This window comes from Microcebus murinus, chromosome 22 (assembly GCF_040939455.1).
Source record: "Microcebus murinus isolate Inina chromosome 22, M.murinus_Inina_mat1.0, whole genome shotgun sequence".
NCBI classification, from domain to species: domain Eukaryota; kingdom Metazoa; phylum Chordata; class Mammalia; order Primates; family Cheirogaleidae; genus Microcebus; species Microcebus murinus.
This window is the reverse complement of record NC_134125.1, coordinates 27,447,292-27,461,883: the sequence shown is the minus strand read 5'-3', so window position 1 is coordinate 27,461,883 and position 14,592 is coordinate 27,447,292. Positions and strand designations below refer to the sequence as shown.

Below are 14,592 nucleotides of genomic sequence, written 5' to 3'. Positions count from 1 at the left end.
TTGCCGTGAGCTAGGCTGACGCCATGGCACTCACTCTAGCCTGGGCAGCAAAACGAGACTCTGTCTCAAAAAAAAAAAAAAAAAAAAAAAAAAGAACACAGGGGGGAGGGGGGCACGGGCAACACATGTCACCTGAATACTTGTACTCCCATCATCTGCTTGAAAAGAGAGAGAAAAGAAAATGCAATCATAGAGGTAAGAGACACTTTTTAAAAATCATGAATCCGAAGAGAAAAGTAAAAGGAGGCCTGTGGAGCAGGTCTGGGTGTGACTCCGGATCCCCCAACATCAGGTGCCACCACCAAAGATTCCTGCGTGTAGCCCATAGAACCCCAAAAGCAACGGGACGAGTTCTGGTCACATACTCCCTCAAAATGACATCCTGGCCTTCTTCTGGAACTCCCTCCCCTCTCAGACTCTCAAGGTTTCCTCCAGCGTGTCGGTTCCCACAGAGCAGACCTTTGGTCTGAGACCTGACAGTCCAGATGCCACGCATGCTGCCGCGTGGCGGCGGTGTCGCGGCTTGGGACAAGAGGAGGCCCCACGGTGCGGGCTGGGGCGCCAGGCACCGCGGGCGGGCGCTGAGGGTGGGGGTGACCCCCACCCCGGGCCGCCGCCGCGCTCCCAGAAAGGGGACAGAACAAGAGGCAAAAAAAAAAAAAAAAAAAAAAAGCAGCAGCCTGTGGCACCCGGTACTCCCAGGCGGTCTCCCATCCAAGTACTAACCAGGCCCGACCCCGCTTAGCTTCCGAGACCAGACGAGATCGGGGGCGTTCAGGGTGGTGTGGACCTAGACGGCGGTGGCGGAGGGCGCCCCTGCCCCGCTCAAGAAGCCGAGCCTCTCTGGGCTTCCCCGCCGCCGCCTCCCGCCCCAGGCCCCGCGCCGGGCCGGGCCGGTTGAGTTCGCCGGCCAGGTCCCGCGGGCTCCCAGGGACGGGGGTGATGGGCGGGGCGGGGCGGGGCGGGGCGGGGCGGGGGGCTGTCTCTCTATACACACACACACACACTCACACTCACTCACACTCACACAAGATGCGCCTCCACGGCTGGACTCGCCAAGGTGGAGCCCTCCCAGCCCCCCTCGTCTCCTCGCCCGGCCTCCTTCACCTACCCGCTGCCCACCCCCAGCGCGTCGCTGCCTGCCGCTGACTGCGCACGCGCGGGACGCTCGTCCTTTGACCCCAGCCAGGGGCCGCCCTCCCCCACAACCCCTTTCAGCTGCGCCCCCCCCCCTCGCCCTGTGGGTGGGCTGCCGCCTATTCCCCCGGGCCAGGGCTGGGGCACAGCCAGTGTATGGGGCGTCTCTCTCTGGGGATGTGTCCCATGGGTGGGGTGGGGTGGCCTGGTTTGGGGGGCGCTGAAGAAATCAGTCCCCTCCATCTCCTACCTCTGGAAAACGCCCAAGCCCGTGGAGAACTGCCGGCACCGCTTCGTGGGGGCCGGGACCCTCCTCCGTGTCCTCCTGTGGCCCAGTCCAAGGGGCCTGGGCCTGGCCGGGGCTGCATTGGACCCCGACCACCCTGGCGTGTGGACTCGCTAAAAATCGGCCATTAGATATTGGATTCCAGCTTCCTGGAGGTCATTTCACTAATGAGTGCACCGGAAAGAGTTTCCTAATCCATCTGTGAGGGTGGCAACTGAAAGAGAATTTTAAAGCTGACAGAATAGGCGAGGGAAGGCATAGGAGATTTCCACACCCAGCAAGGAAGACTTTCCCGAAATGGAAGAAAGAAACGAGCAAACAGAGACACCGGTAGCCCGCCCGGAAAAGAGTCTGCCCCTTAGAGAAAGCACCCTGACCGGGTTCACCCGTGGGTGGGTGGCGAGCTAGCGGCATTCAGAAGAGCGAGGCCCGCAGTCTGTGCGGAAGACACCTGCGCTCGGGTGTGTGTGGCGGCGCGATTCACAAGCAGCTCCAGATGTTAAACCAAGGAGAAGCCAGGGAGTTCCCAACGCCCCAGGTGTCCTCAGCCCACGACTGGCTGCTGTGGGAATGGGAAGCCCGGCTCCTTGTCTCAGAGCGGGGTTCCCAGGAGGATCAGGCTGAAGCTGGGACTTGGCCTCAAAGTGTCCCCTCGCATGGCCACCCCCTTCCCCTTCCTGCTCCTCTACTCCTGGTGCCCCTCCATCCAGGGGCCAGACCTTAAAGAGTCACCGCAAGAGAATCCTGGTCCCAAAGGAGCCTTCTGGGGGACCGGTGCTGAGAGAGGTTGTGGGCATGGCCCGCTGGGGCTCTGCCCGACCCAGGGCTGAGAGATGCCACCTCCCAGCTCTGGGTCCCTGCAGGAAGTGTTGGCAAGCACAGGGCCGGTCCTCCAAAGGCCCAGGTGCAGGGAGCCCAGGCCAAGCAGCCTGTGGAAGAAGCCACTTGCCGTGCCACCCCGGGAACAGGACTGCAGGCCCCGGCCCTTCCCACCTCCTCCTCCTCCTCCTCCTCCTCCTCCCCCCGCCCCCCCCCCACAGGGCACAGGGCTCAGAGACACCTCAGACTCTTGCTACCCAAAGTGCAAAGGGCATCAGTTGCTCCTCCAACCCCCCAGCCCAGCAGACCACGTTGTCCAGCCAGCCCCCGGGCCTCCCTGGGGTGCCCAGCACAAAAGTGCAGACACCCACCGGACCCTCAGTCTCAGTTTTCGGAGGTTTTTGCCACTCTAAGGACCAGCAGGCCAGCTGGGCCTTCGGGCAGGACAGAGAGCCCCGGAATCCGACTTGGAGAGCTGCGTGTACGTCCCCATCAGGAGGCGGTCCCCACCTCCGCGGCTCTCCCCTTGCGGGGAGCGGCAGCCCAGCCGGCAGCCGCAGGGCCTCAGGGAAGACACCAGGCTGGGCCCCCGCGGCACAGCGGGGGCACGTCCCCCGCACTCACGCGACTTAGGGACGGCTGCTGGAGACTGCTGCGGCCACCCTGCTGCCGGGTTTCTGGAGGGCTTCCTGGAAGCAGCGTCCACACCAAGCCCTTGGAAGGCCCAGGCGACGGAGGAGCCGGTCAGGCAGGGGCCGAGGACGGTGAGAGGCCGGGCGGGAAGGAGCATGTCAGGCAGGGGCAGAGGACGGTGACAGGCCGGGCGGGGAGGAGCCGGTCAGGCGGGGGCCCAGGACAGTGACGGGCCTGGCCGGGGAGGAGCGCGTCAGGCAGGGGCAGAGGAGACGGGCTGGGTAAGGGTTAGGGTGACAGTTAGGGCACAATTCACAATCGCAAAGACGTGGAAGCGACCCGAGTGCCCATCCATCCAGGAGTGCATTAATAAAATGTGGCGCGTGGACACCACGGAGTGCCATTCGGCTGTGAGGAGCAGCGGTGAGAGGGCGCCTCTCGTGTTCTCCTGGCCAGAGCTGGAACCCGTTCCAGTAAGCCAGGTATCCCAAGAATGGACACACGAGCACCACGTGAGCGCGCTCACCAGCAAATTGGTACGAACGGATGGACGCCTAAGTGGACAGAGAGGAATCACCTTCATCGGGTGGGTGTCGGGCGGGTGGGGGGAGGGGAGGGGCATACACATCCATTAGGCATGGGGTGGGTGCGCACCGACTGGGGGATGGGCGCACTTGAAGCTCTGACCCGAGGGGGGAGGCTTGGAGAGGGCAAGGCACCCGACCTTAACATTGGTACCCCCACAATACGCTGCAACAACATGAGAGGTATATGAATAAGAACACAGGGGGGGCCGGGCGCGGTGGCTCACGCCTGTAATCCTAGCTCTCTGGGAGGCCGAGGCGGGCGGATTGCTCCAGGTCAGGAGTTCGAAACCAGCCTGAGCAAGAGCGAGACCCCCGTCTCTACTAAAAATAGAAAGAAATTAATTGGCCAACTAATATATATAGAAAAACACAGCCGGGCGTGGTGGTGCATGCCTGTAGTCCCAACTACTCGGGAGGCTGAGGCAGCAGGATTGCTTGAGCCCGGAGATTGAGGTTGCCGTGAGCTAGGCTGACGCCATGGCACTCACTCTAGCCTGGGCAGCAAAACGAGACTCTGTCTCAAAAAAAAAAAAAAAAAAAAAAAAAGAACACAGGGGGGAGGGGGGCACGGGCAACACATGTCACCTGAATACTTGTACTCCCATCATCTGCTTGAAAAGAGAGAGAAAAGAAAATGCAATCATAGAGGTAAGAGACACTTTTTAAAAATCATGAATCCGAAGAGAAAAGTAAAAGGAGGCCTGTGGAGCAGGTCTGGGTGTGACTCCGGATCCCCCAACATCAGGTGCCACCACCAAAGATTCCTGCGTGTAGCCCATAGAACCCCAAAAGCAACGGGACGAGTTCTGGTCACATACTCCCTCAAAATGACATCCTGGCCTTCTTCTGGAACTCCCTCCCCTCTCAGACTCTCAAGGTTTCCTCCAGCGTGTCGGTTCCCACAGAGCAGACCTTTGGTCTGAGACCTGACAGTCCAGATGCCACGCATGCTGCCGCGTGGCGGCGGTGTCGCGGCTTGGGACAAGAGGAGGCCCCACGGTGCGGGCTGGGGCGCCAGGCACCGCGGGCGGGCGCTGAGGGTGGGGGTGACCCCCACCCCGGGCCGCCGCCGCGCTCCCAGAAAGGGGACAGAACAAGAGGCAAAAAAAAAAAAAAAAGCAGCAGCCTGTGGCACCCGGTACTCCCAGGCGGTCTCCCATCCAAGTACTAACCAGGCCCGACCCCGCTTAGCTTCCGAGACCAGACGAGATCGGGGGCGTTCAGGGTGGTGTGGCCCTAGACGGCGGTGGCGGAGGGCGCCCCTGCCCCGCTCAAGAAGCCGAGCCTCTCTGGGCTTCCCCGCCGCCGCCTCCCGCCCCAGGCCCCGCGCCGGGCCGGGCCGGTTGAGTTCGCCGGCCGGGTCCCGCGGGCTCCCAGGGACGGGGGTGATGGGCGGGGCGGGGCGGGGCGGGGCGGGGCGGGGGGCTGTCTCTCTATACACAAACACACACACTCACACTCACTCACACTCACACAAGATGCGCCTCCACGGCTGGACTCGCCAAGGTGGAGCCCTCCCAGCCCCCCTCGTCTCCTCGCCCGGCCTCCTTCACCTACCCGCTGCCCACCCCCAGCGCGTCGCTGCCTGCCGCTGACTGCGCACGCGCGGGACGCTCGTCCTTTGACCCCAGCCAGGGGCCGCCCTCCCCCACAACCCCTTTCAGCTGCGCCCCCCCCCTCGCCCTGTGGGTGGGCTGCCGCCTATTCCCCCGGGCCAGGGCTGGGGCACAGCCAGTGTATGGGGCGTCTCTCTCTGGGGATGTGTCCCATGGGTGGGGTGGGGTGGCCTGGTTTGGGGGGCGCTGAAGAAATCAGTCCCCTCCATCTCCTACCTCTGGAAAACGCCCAAGCCCGTGGAGAACTGCCGGCACCGCTTCGTGGGGGCCGGGACCCTCCTCCGTGTCCTCCTGTGGCCCAGTCCAAGGGGCCTGGGCCTGGCCGGGGCTGCATTGGACCCCGACCACCCTGGCGTGTGGACTCGCTAAAAATCGGCCATTAGATATTGGATTCCAGCTTCCTGGAGGTCATTTCACTAATGAGTGCACCGGAAAGAGTTTCCTAATCCATCTGTGAGGGTGGCAACTGAAAGAGAATTTTAAAGCTGACAGAATAGGCGAGGGAAGGCATAGGAGATTTCCACACCCAGCAAGGAAGACTTTCCCGAAATGGAAGAAAGAAACGAGCAAACAGAGACACCGGTAGCCCGCCCGGAAAAGAGTCTGCCCCTTAGAGAAAGCACCCTGACCGGGTTCACCCGTGGGTGGGTGGCGAGCTAGCGGCATTCAGAAGAGCGAGGCCCGCAGTCTGTGCGGAAGACACCTGCGCTCGGGTGTGTGTGGCGGCGCGATTCACAAGCAGCTCCAGATGTTAAACCAAGGAGAAGCCAGGGAGTTCCCAACGCCCCAGGTGTCCTCAGCCCACGACTGGCTGCTGTGGGAATGGGAAGCCCGGCTCCTTGTCTCAGAGCGGGGTTCCCAGGAGGATCAGGCTGAAGCTGGGACTTGGCCTCAAAGTGTCCCCTCGCATGGCCACCCCCTTCCCCTTCCTGCTCCTCTACTCCTGGTGCCCCTCCATCCAGGGGCCAGACCTTAAAGAGTCACCGCAAGAGAATCCTGGTCCCAAAGGAGCCTTCTGGGGGACCGGTGCTGAGAGAGGTTGTGGGCATGGCCCGCTGGGGCTCTGCCCGACCCAGGGCTGAGAGATGCCACCTCCCAGCTCTGGGTCCCTGCAGGAAGTGTTGGCAAGCACAGGGCCGGTCCTCCAAAGGCCCAGGTGCAGGGAGCCCAGGCCAAGCAGCCTGTGGAAGAAGCCACTTGCCGTGCCACCCCGGGAACAGGACTGCAGGCCCCGGCCCTTCCCACCTCCTCCTCCTCCTCCTCCTCCTCCTCCCCCCCGCCCCCCCCCCACAGGGCACAGGGCTCAGAGACACCTCAGACTCTTGCTACCCAAAGTGCAAAGGGCATCAGTTGCTCCTCCAACCCCCCAGCCCAGCAGACCACGTTGTCCAGCCAGCCCCCGGGCCTCCCTGGGGTGCCCAGCACAAAAGTGCAGACACCCACCGGACCCTCAGTCTCAGTTTTCGGAGGTTTTTGCCACTCTAAGGACCAGCAGGCCAGCTGGGCCTTCGGGCAGGACAGAGAGCCCCGGAATCCGACTTGGAGAGCTGCGTGTACGTCCCCATCAGGAGGCGGTCCCCACCTCCGCGGCTCTCCCCTTGCGGGGAGCGGCAGCCCAGCCGGCAGCCGCAGGGCCTCAGGGAAGACACCAGGCTGGGCCCCCGCGGCACAGCGGGGGCACGTCCCCCGCACTCACGCGACTTAGGGACGGCTGCTGGAGACTGCTGCGGCCACCCTGCTGCCGGGTTTCTGGAGGGCTTCCTGGAAGCAGCGTCCACACCAAGCCCTTGGAAGGCCCAGGCGACGGAGGAGCCGGTCAGGCAGGGGCCGAGGACGGTGAGAGGCCGGGCGGGAAGGAGCATGTCAGGCAGGGGCAGAGGACGGTGACAGGCCGGGCGGGGAGGAGCCGGTCAGGCGGGGGCCCAGGACAGTGACGGGCCTGGCCGGGGAGGAGCGCGTCAGGCAGGGGCAGAGGAGACGGGCTGGGTAAGGGTTAGGGTGACAGTTAGGGCACAATTCACAATCGCAAAGACGTGGAAGCGACCCGAGTGCCCATCCATCCAGGAGTGCATTAATAAAATGTGGCGCGTGGACACCACGGAGTGCCATTCGGCTGTGAGGAGCAGCGGTGAGAGGGCGCCTCTCGTGTTCTCCTGGCCAGAGCTGGAACCCGTTCCAGTAAGCCAGGTATCCCAAGAATGGACACACGAGCACCACGTGAGCGCGCTCACCAGCAAATTGGTACGAACGGATGGACGCCTAAGTGGACAGAGAGGAATCACCTTCATCGGGTGGGTGTCGGGCGGGTGGGGGGAGGGGAGGGGCATACACATCCATTAGGCATGGGGTGGGTGCGCACCGACTGGGGGATGGGCGCACTTGAAGCTCTGACCCGAGGGGGGAGGCTTGGAGAGGGCAAGGCACCCGACCTTAACATTGGTACCCCCACAATACGCTGCAACAACATGAGAGGTATATGAATAAGAACACAGGGGGGGCCGGGCGCGGTGGCTCACGCCTGTAATCCTAGCTCTCTGGGAGGCCGAGGCGGGCGGATTGCTCCAGGTCAGGAGTTCGAAACCAGCCTGAGCAAGAGCGAGACCCCCGTCTCTACTAAAAATAGAAAGAAATTAATTGGCCAACTAATATATATAGAAAAACACAGCCGGGCGTGGTGGTGCATGCCTGTAGTCCCAACTACTCGGGAGGCTGAGGCAGCAGGATTGCTTGAGCCCGGAGATTGAGGTTGCCGTGAGCTAGGCTGACGCCATGGCACTCACTCTAGCCTGGGCAGCAAAACGAGACTCTGTCTCAAAAAAAAAAAAAAAAAAAAAAAAAGAACACAGGGGGGAGGGGGGCACGGGCAACACATGTCACCTGAATACTTGTACTCCCATCATCTGCTTGAAAAGAGAGAGAAAAGAAAATGCAATCATAGAGGTAAGAGACACTTTTTAAAAATCATGAATCCGAAGAGAAAAGTAAAAGGAGGCCTGTGGAGCAGGTCTGGGTGTGACTCCGGATCCCCCAACATCAGGTGCCACCACCAAAGATTCCTGCGTGTAGCCCATAGAACCCCAAAAGCAACGGGACGAGTTCTGGTCACATACTCCCTCAAAATGACATCCTGGCCTTCTTCTGGAACTCCCTCCCCTCTCAGACTCTCAAGGTTTCCTCCAGCGTGTCGGTTCCCACAGAGCAGACCTTTGGTCTGAGACCTGACAGTCCAGATGCCACGCATGCTGCCGCGTGGCGGCGGTGTCGCGGCTTGGGACAAGAGGAGGCCCCACGGTGCGGGCTGGGGCGCCAGGCACCGCGGGCGGGCGCTGAGGGTGGGGGTGACCCCCACCCCGGGCCGCCGCCGCGCTCCCAGAAAGGGGACAGAACAAGAGGCAAAAAAAAAAAAAAAAAAAAAAAGCAGCAGCCTGTGGCACCCGGTACTCCCAGGCGGTCTCCCATCCAAGTACTAACCAGGCCCGACCCCGCTTAGCTTCCGAGACCAGACGAGATCGGGGGCGTTCAGGGTGGTGTGGCCCTAGACGGCGGTGGCGGAGGGCGCCCCTGCCCCGCTCAAGAAGCCGAGCCTCTCTGGGCTTCCCCGCCGCCGCCTCCCGCCCCAGGCCCCGCGCCGGGCCGGGCCGGTTGAGTTCGCCGGCCAGGTCCCGCGGGCTCCCAGGGACGGGGGTGATGGGCGGGGCGGGGCGGGGCGGGGCGGGGCGGGGGGCTGTCTCTCTATACACACACACACACACTCACACTCACTCACACTCACACAAGATGCGCCTCCACGGCTGGACTCGCCAAGGTGGAGCCCTCCCAGCCCCCCTCGTCTCCTCGCCCGGCCTCCTTCACCTACCCGCTGCCCACCCCCAGCGCGTCGCTGCCTGCCGCTGACTGCGCACGCGCGGGACGCTCGTCCTTTGACCCCAGCCAGGGGCCGCCCTCCCCCACAACCCCTTTCAGCTGCGCCCCCCCCCCTCGCCCTGTGGGTGGGCTGCCGCCTATTCCCCCGGGCCAGGGCTGGGGCACAGCCAGTGTATGGGGCGTCTCTCTCTGGGGATGTGTCCCATGGGTGGGGTGGGGTGGCCTGGTTTGGGGGGCGCTGAAGAAATCAGTCCCCTCCATCTCCTACCTCTGGAAAACGCCCAAGCCCGTGGAGAACTGCCGGCACCGCTTCGTGGGGGCCGGGACCCTCCTCCGTGTCCTCCTGTGGCCCAGTCCAAGGGGCCTGGGCCTGGCCGGGGCTGCATTGGACCCCGACCACCCTGGCGTGTGGACTCGCTAAAAATCGGCCATTAGATATTGGATTCCAGCTTCCTGGAGGTCATTTCACTAATGAGTGCACCGGAAAGAGTTTCCTAATCCATCTGTGAGGGTGGCAACTGAAAGAGAATTTTAAAGCTGACAGAATAGGCGAGGGAAGGCATAGGAGATTTCCACACCCAGCAAGGAAGACTTTCCCGAAATGGAAGAAAGAAACGAGCAAACAGAGACACCGGTAGCCCGCCCGGAAAAGAGTCTGCCCCTTAGAGAAAGCACCCTGACCGGGTTCACCCGTGGGTGGGTGGCGAGCTAGCGGCATTCAGAAGAGCGAGGCCCGCAGTCTGTGCGGAAGACACCTGCGCTCGGGTGTGTGTGGCGGCGCGATTCACAAGCAGCTCCAGATGTTAAACCAAGGAGAAGCCAGGGAGTTCCCAACGCCCCAGGTGTCCTCAGCCCACGACTGGCTGCTGTGGGAATGGGAAGCCCGGCTCCTTGTCTCAGAGCGGGGTTCCCAGGAGGATCAGGCTGAAGCTGGGACTTGGCCTCAAAGTGTCCCCTCGCATGGCCACCCCCTTCCCCTTCCTGCTCCTCTACTCCTGGTGCCCCTCCATCCAGGGGCCAGACCTTAAAGAGTCACCGCAAGAGAATCCTGGTCCCAAAGGAGCCTTCTGGGGGACCGGTGCTGAGAGAGGTTGTGGGCATGGCCCGCTGGGGCTCTGCCCGACCCAGGGCTGAGAGATGCCACCTCCCAGCTCTGGGTCCCTGCAGGAAGTGTTGGCAAGCACAGGGCCGGTCCTCCAAAGGCCCAGGTGCAGGGAGCCCAGGCCAAGCAGCCTGTGGAAGAAGCCACTTGCCGTGCCACCCCGGGAACAGGACTGCAGGCCCCGGCCCTTCCCACCTCCTCCTCCTCCTCCTCCTCCTCCTCCCCCCCGCCCCCCCCCACAGGGCACAGGGCTCAGAGACACCTCAGACTCTTGCTACCCAAAGTGCAAAGGGCATCAGTTGCTCCTCCAACCCCCCAGCCCAGCAGACCACGTTGTCCAGCCAGCCCCCGGGCCTCCCTGGGGTGCCCAGCACAAAAGTGCAGACACCCACCGGACCCTCAGTCTCAGTTTTCGGAGGTTTTTGCCACTCTAAGGACCCGCAGGCCAGCTGGGCCTTCGGGCAGGACAGAGAGCCCCGGAATCCGACTTGGAGAGCTGCGTGTACGTCCCCATCAGGAGGCGGTCCCCACCTCCGCGGCTCTCCCCTTGCGGGGAGCGGCAGCCCAGCCGGCAGCCGCAGGGCCTCAGGGAAGACACCAGGCTGGGCCCCCGCGGCACAGCGGGGGCACGTCCCCCGCACTCACGCGACTTAGGGACGGCTGCTGGAGACTGCTGCGGCCACCCTGCTGCCGGGTTTCTGGAGGGCTTCCTGGAAGCAGCGTCCACACCAAGCCCTTGGAAGGCCCAGGCGACGGAGGAGCCGGTCAGGCAGGGGCCGAGGACGGTGAGAGGCCGGGCGGGAAGGAGCATGTCAGGCAGGGGCAGAGGACGGTGACAGGCCGGGCGGGGAGGAGCCGGTCAGGCGGGGGCCCAGGACAGTGACGGGCCTGGCCGGGGAGGAGCGCGTCAGGCAGGGGCAGAGGAGACGGGCTGGGTAAGGGTTAGGGTGACAGTTAGGGCACAATTCACAATCGCAAAGACGTGGAAGCGACCCGAGTGCCCATCCATCCAGGAGTGCATTAATAAAATGTGGCGCGTGGACACCACGGAGTGCCATTCGGCTGTGAGGAGCAGCGGTGAGAGGGCGCCTCTCGTGTTCTCCTGGCCAGAGCTGGAACCCGTTCCAGTAAGCCAGGTATCCCAAGAATGGACACACGAGCACCACGTGAGCGCGCTCACCAGCAAATTGGTACGAACGGATGGACGCCTAAGTGGACAGAGAGGAATCACCTTCATCGGGTGGGTGTCGGGCGGGTGGGGGGAGGGGAGGGGCATACACATCCATTAGGCATGGGGTGGGTGCGCACCGACTGGGGGATGGGCGCACTTGAAGCTCTGACCCGAGGGGGGAGGCTTGGAGAGGGCAAGGCACCCGACCTTAACATTGGTACCCCCACAATACGCTGCAACAACATGAGAGGTATATGAATAAGAACACAGGGGGGGCCGGGCGCGGTGGCTCACGCCTGTAATCCTAGCTCTCTGGGAGGCCGAGGCGGGCGGATTGCTCCAGGTCAGGAGTTCGAAACCAGCCTGAGCAAGAGCGAGACCCCCGTCTCTACTAAAAATAGAAAGAAATTAATTGGCCAACTAATATATATAGAAAAACACAGCCGGGCGTGGTGGTGCATGCCTGTAGTCCCAACTACTCGGGAGGCTGAGGCAGCAGGATTGCTTGAGCCCGGAGATTGAGGTTGCCGTGAGCTAGGCTGACGCCATGGCACTCACTCTAGCCTGGGCAGCAAAACGAGACTCTGTCTCAAAAAAAAAAAAAAAAAAAAAAAAAAGAACACAGGGGGGAGGGGGGCACGGGCAACACATGTCACCTGAATACTTGTACTCCCATCATCTGCTTGAAAAGAGAGAGAAAAGAAAATGCAATCATAGAGGTAAGAGACACTTTTTAAAAATCATGAATCCGAAGAGAAAAGTAAAAGGAGGCCTGTGGAGCAGGTCTGGGTGTGACTCCGGATCCCCCAACATCAGGTGCCACCACCAAAGATTCCTGCGTGTAGCCCATAGAACCCCAAAAGCAACGGGACGAGTTCTGGTCACATACTCCCTCAAAATGACATCCTGGCCTTCTTCTGGAACTCCCTCCCCTCTCAGACTCTCAAGGTTTCCTCCAGCGTGTCGGTTCCCACAGAGCAGACCTTTGGTCTGAGACCTGACAGTCCAGATGCCACGCATGCTGCCGCGTGGCGGCGGTGTCGCGGCTTGGGACAAGAGGAGGCCCCACGGTGCGGGCTGGGGCGCCAGGCACCGCGGGCGGGCGCTGAGGGTGGGGGTGACCCCCACCCCGGGCCGCCGCCGCGCTCCCAGAAAGGGGACAGAACAAGAGGCAAAAAAAAAAAAAAAAAAAAAAAGCAGCAGCCTGTGGCACCCGGTACTCCCAGGCGGTCTCCCATCCAAGTACTAACCAGGCCCGACCCCGCTTAGCTTCCGAGACCAGACGAGATCGGGGGCGTTCAGGGTGGTGTGGACCTAGACGGCGGTGGCGGAGGGCGCCCCTGCCCCGCTCAAGAAGCCGAGCCTCTCTGGGCTTCCCCGCCGCCGCCTCCCGCCCCAGGCCCCGCGCCGGGCCGGGCCGGTTGAGTTCGCCGGCCAGGTCCCGCGGGCTCCCAGGGACGGGGGTGATGGGCGGGGCGGGGCGGGGCGGGGCGGGGCGGGGGGCTGTCTCTCTATACACACACACACACACTCACACTCACTCACACTCACACAAGATGCGCCTCCACGGCTGGACTCGCCAAGGTGGAGCCCTCCCAGCCCCCCTCGTCTCCTCGCCCGGCCTCCTTCACCTACCCGCTGCCCACCCCCAGCGCGTCGCTGCCTGCCGCTGACTGCGCACGCGCGGGACGCTCGCCCTTTGACCCCAGCCAGGGGCCGCCCTCCCCCACAACCCCTTTCAGCTGCGCCCCCCCCCTCGCCCTGTGGGTGGGCTGCCGCCTATTCCCCCGGGCCAGGGCTGGGGCACAGCCAGTGTATGGGGCGTCTCTCTCTGGGGATGTGTCCCATGGGTGGGGTGGGGTGGCCTGGTTTGGGGGGCGCTGAAGAAATCAGTCCCCTCCATCTCCTACCTCTGGAAAACGCCCAAGCCCGTGGAGAACTGCCGGCACCGCTTCGTGGGGGCCGGGACCCTCCTCCGTGTCCTCCTGTGGCCCAGTCCAAGGGGCCTGGGCCTGGCCGGGGCTGCATTGGACCCCGACCACCCTGGCGTGTGGACTCGCTAAAAATCGGCCATTAGATATTGGATTCCAGCTTCCTGGAGGTCATTTCACTAATGAGTGCACCGGAAAGAGTTTCCTAATCCATCTGTGAGGGTGGCAACTGAAAGAGAATTTTAAAGCTGACAGAATAGGCGAGGGAAGGCATAGGAGATTTCCACACCCAGCAAGGAAGACTTTCCCGAAATGGAAGAAAGAAACGAGCAAACAGAGACACCGGTAGCCCGCCCGGAAAAGAGTCTGCCCCTTAGAGAAAGCACCCTGACCGGGTTCACCCGTGGGTGGGTGGCGAGCTAGCGGCATTCAGAAGAGCGAGGCCCGCAGTCTGTGCGGAAGACACCTGCGCTCGGGTGTGTGTGGCGGCGCGATTCACAAGCAGCTCCAGATGTTAAACCAAGGAGAAGCCAGGGAGTTCCCAACGCCCCAGGTGTCCTCAGCCCACGACTGGCTGCTGTGGGAATGGGAAGCCCGGCTCCTTGTCTCAGAGCGGGGTTCCCAGGAGGATCAGGCTGAAGCTGGGACTTGGCCTCAAAGTGTCCCCTCGCATGGCCACCCCCTTCCCCTTCCTGCTCCTCTACTCCTGGTGCCCCTCCATCCAGGGGCCAGACCTTAAAGAGTCACCGCAAGAGAATCCTGGTCCCAAAGGAGCCTTCTGGGGGACCGGTGCTGAGAGAGGTTGTGGGCATGGCCCGCTGGGGCTCTGCCCGACCCAGGGCTGAGAGATGCCACCTCCCAGCTCTGGGTCCCTGCAGGAAGTGTTGGCAAGCACAGGGCCGGTCCTCCAAAGGCCCAGGTGCAGGGAGCCCAGGCCAAGCAGCCTGTGGAAGAAGCCACTTGCCGTGCCACCCCGGGAACAGGACTGCAGGCCCCGGCCCTTCCCACCTCCTCCTCCTCCTCCTCCTCCTCCTCCTCCCCCCCGCCCCCCCCCACAGGGCACAGGGCTCAGAGACACCTCAGACTCTTGCTACCCAAAGTGCAAAGGGCATCAGTTGCTCCTCCAACCCCCCAGCCCAGCAGACCACGTTGTCCAGCCAGCCCCCGGGCCTCCCTGGGGTGCCCAGCACAAAAGTGCAGACACCCACCGGACCCTCAGTCTCAGTTTTCGGAGGTTTTTGCCACTCTAAGGACCAGCAGGCCAGCTGGGCCTTCGGGCAGGACAGAGAGCCCCGGAATCCGACTTGGAGAGCTGCGTGTACGTCCCCATCAGGAGGCGGTCCCCACCTCCGCGGCTCTCCCCTTGCGGGGAGCGGCAGCCCAGCCGGCAGCCGCAGGGCCTCAGGGAAGACACCAGGCTGGGCCCCCGCGGCACAGCGGGGGCAC

At 63.0% G+C, this 14,592-nt stretch overlaps 4 pseudogenes; all 4 read right to left on the bottom strand.

The window, feature by feature from the left end:
* Positions 1–677: 677 nt before the first annotated feature.
* LOC142863662 (uncharacterized) lies at positions 678–796 on the bottom strand (annotated as a pseudogene).
* A 3,789-nt stretch (positions 797–4,585) lies between these two features.
* On the bottom strand, positions 4,586–4,704 carry LOC142863627 (uncharacterized; annotated as a pseudogene).
* A 3,796-nt stretch (positions 4,705–8,500) lies between these two features.
* On the bottom strand, positions 8,501–8,619 carry LOC142863626 (uncharacterized; annotated as a pseudogene).
* A 3,797-nt stretch (positions 8,620–12,416) lies between these two features.
* On the bottom strand, positions 12,417–12,535 carry LOC142863661 (uncharacterized; annotated as a pseudogene).
* Positions 12,536–14,592: the final 2,057 nt, after the last annotated feature.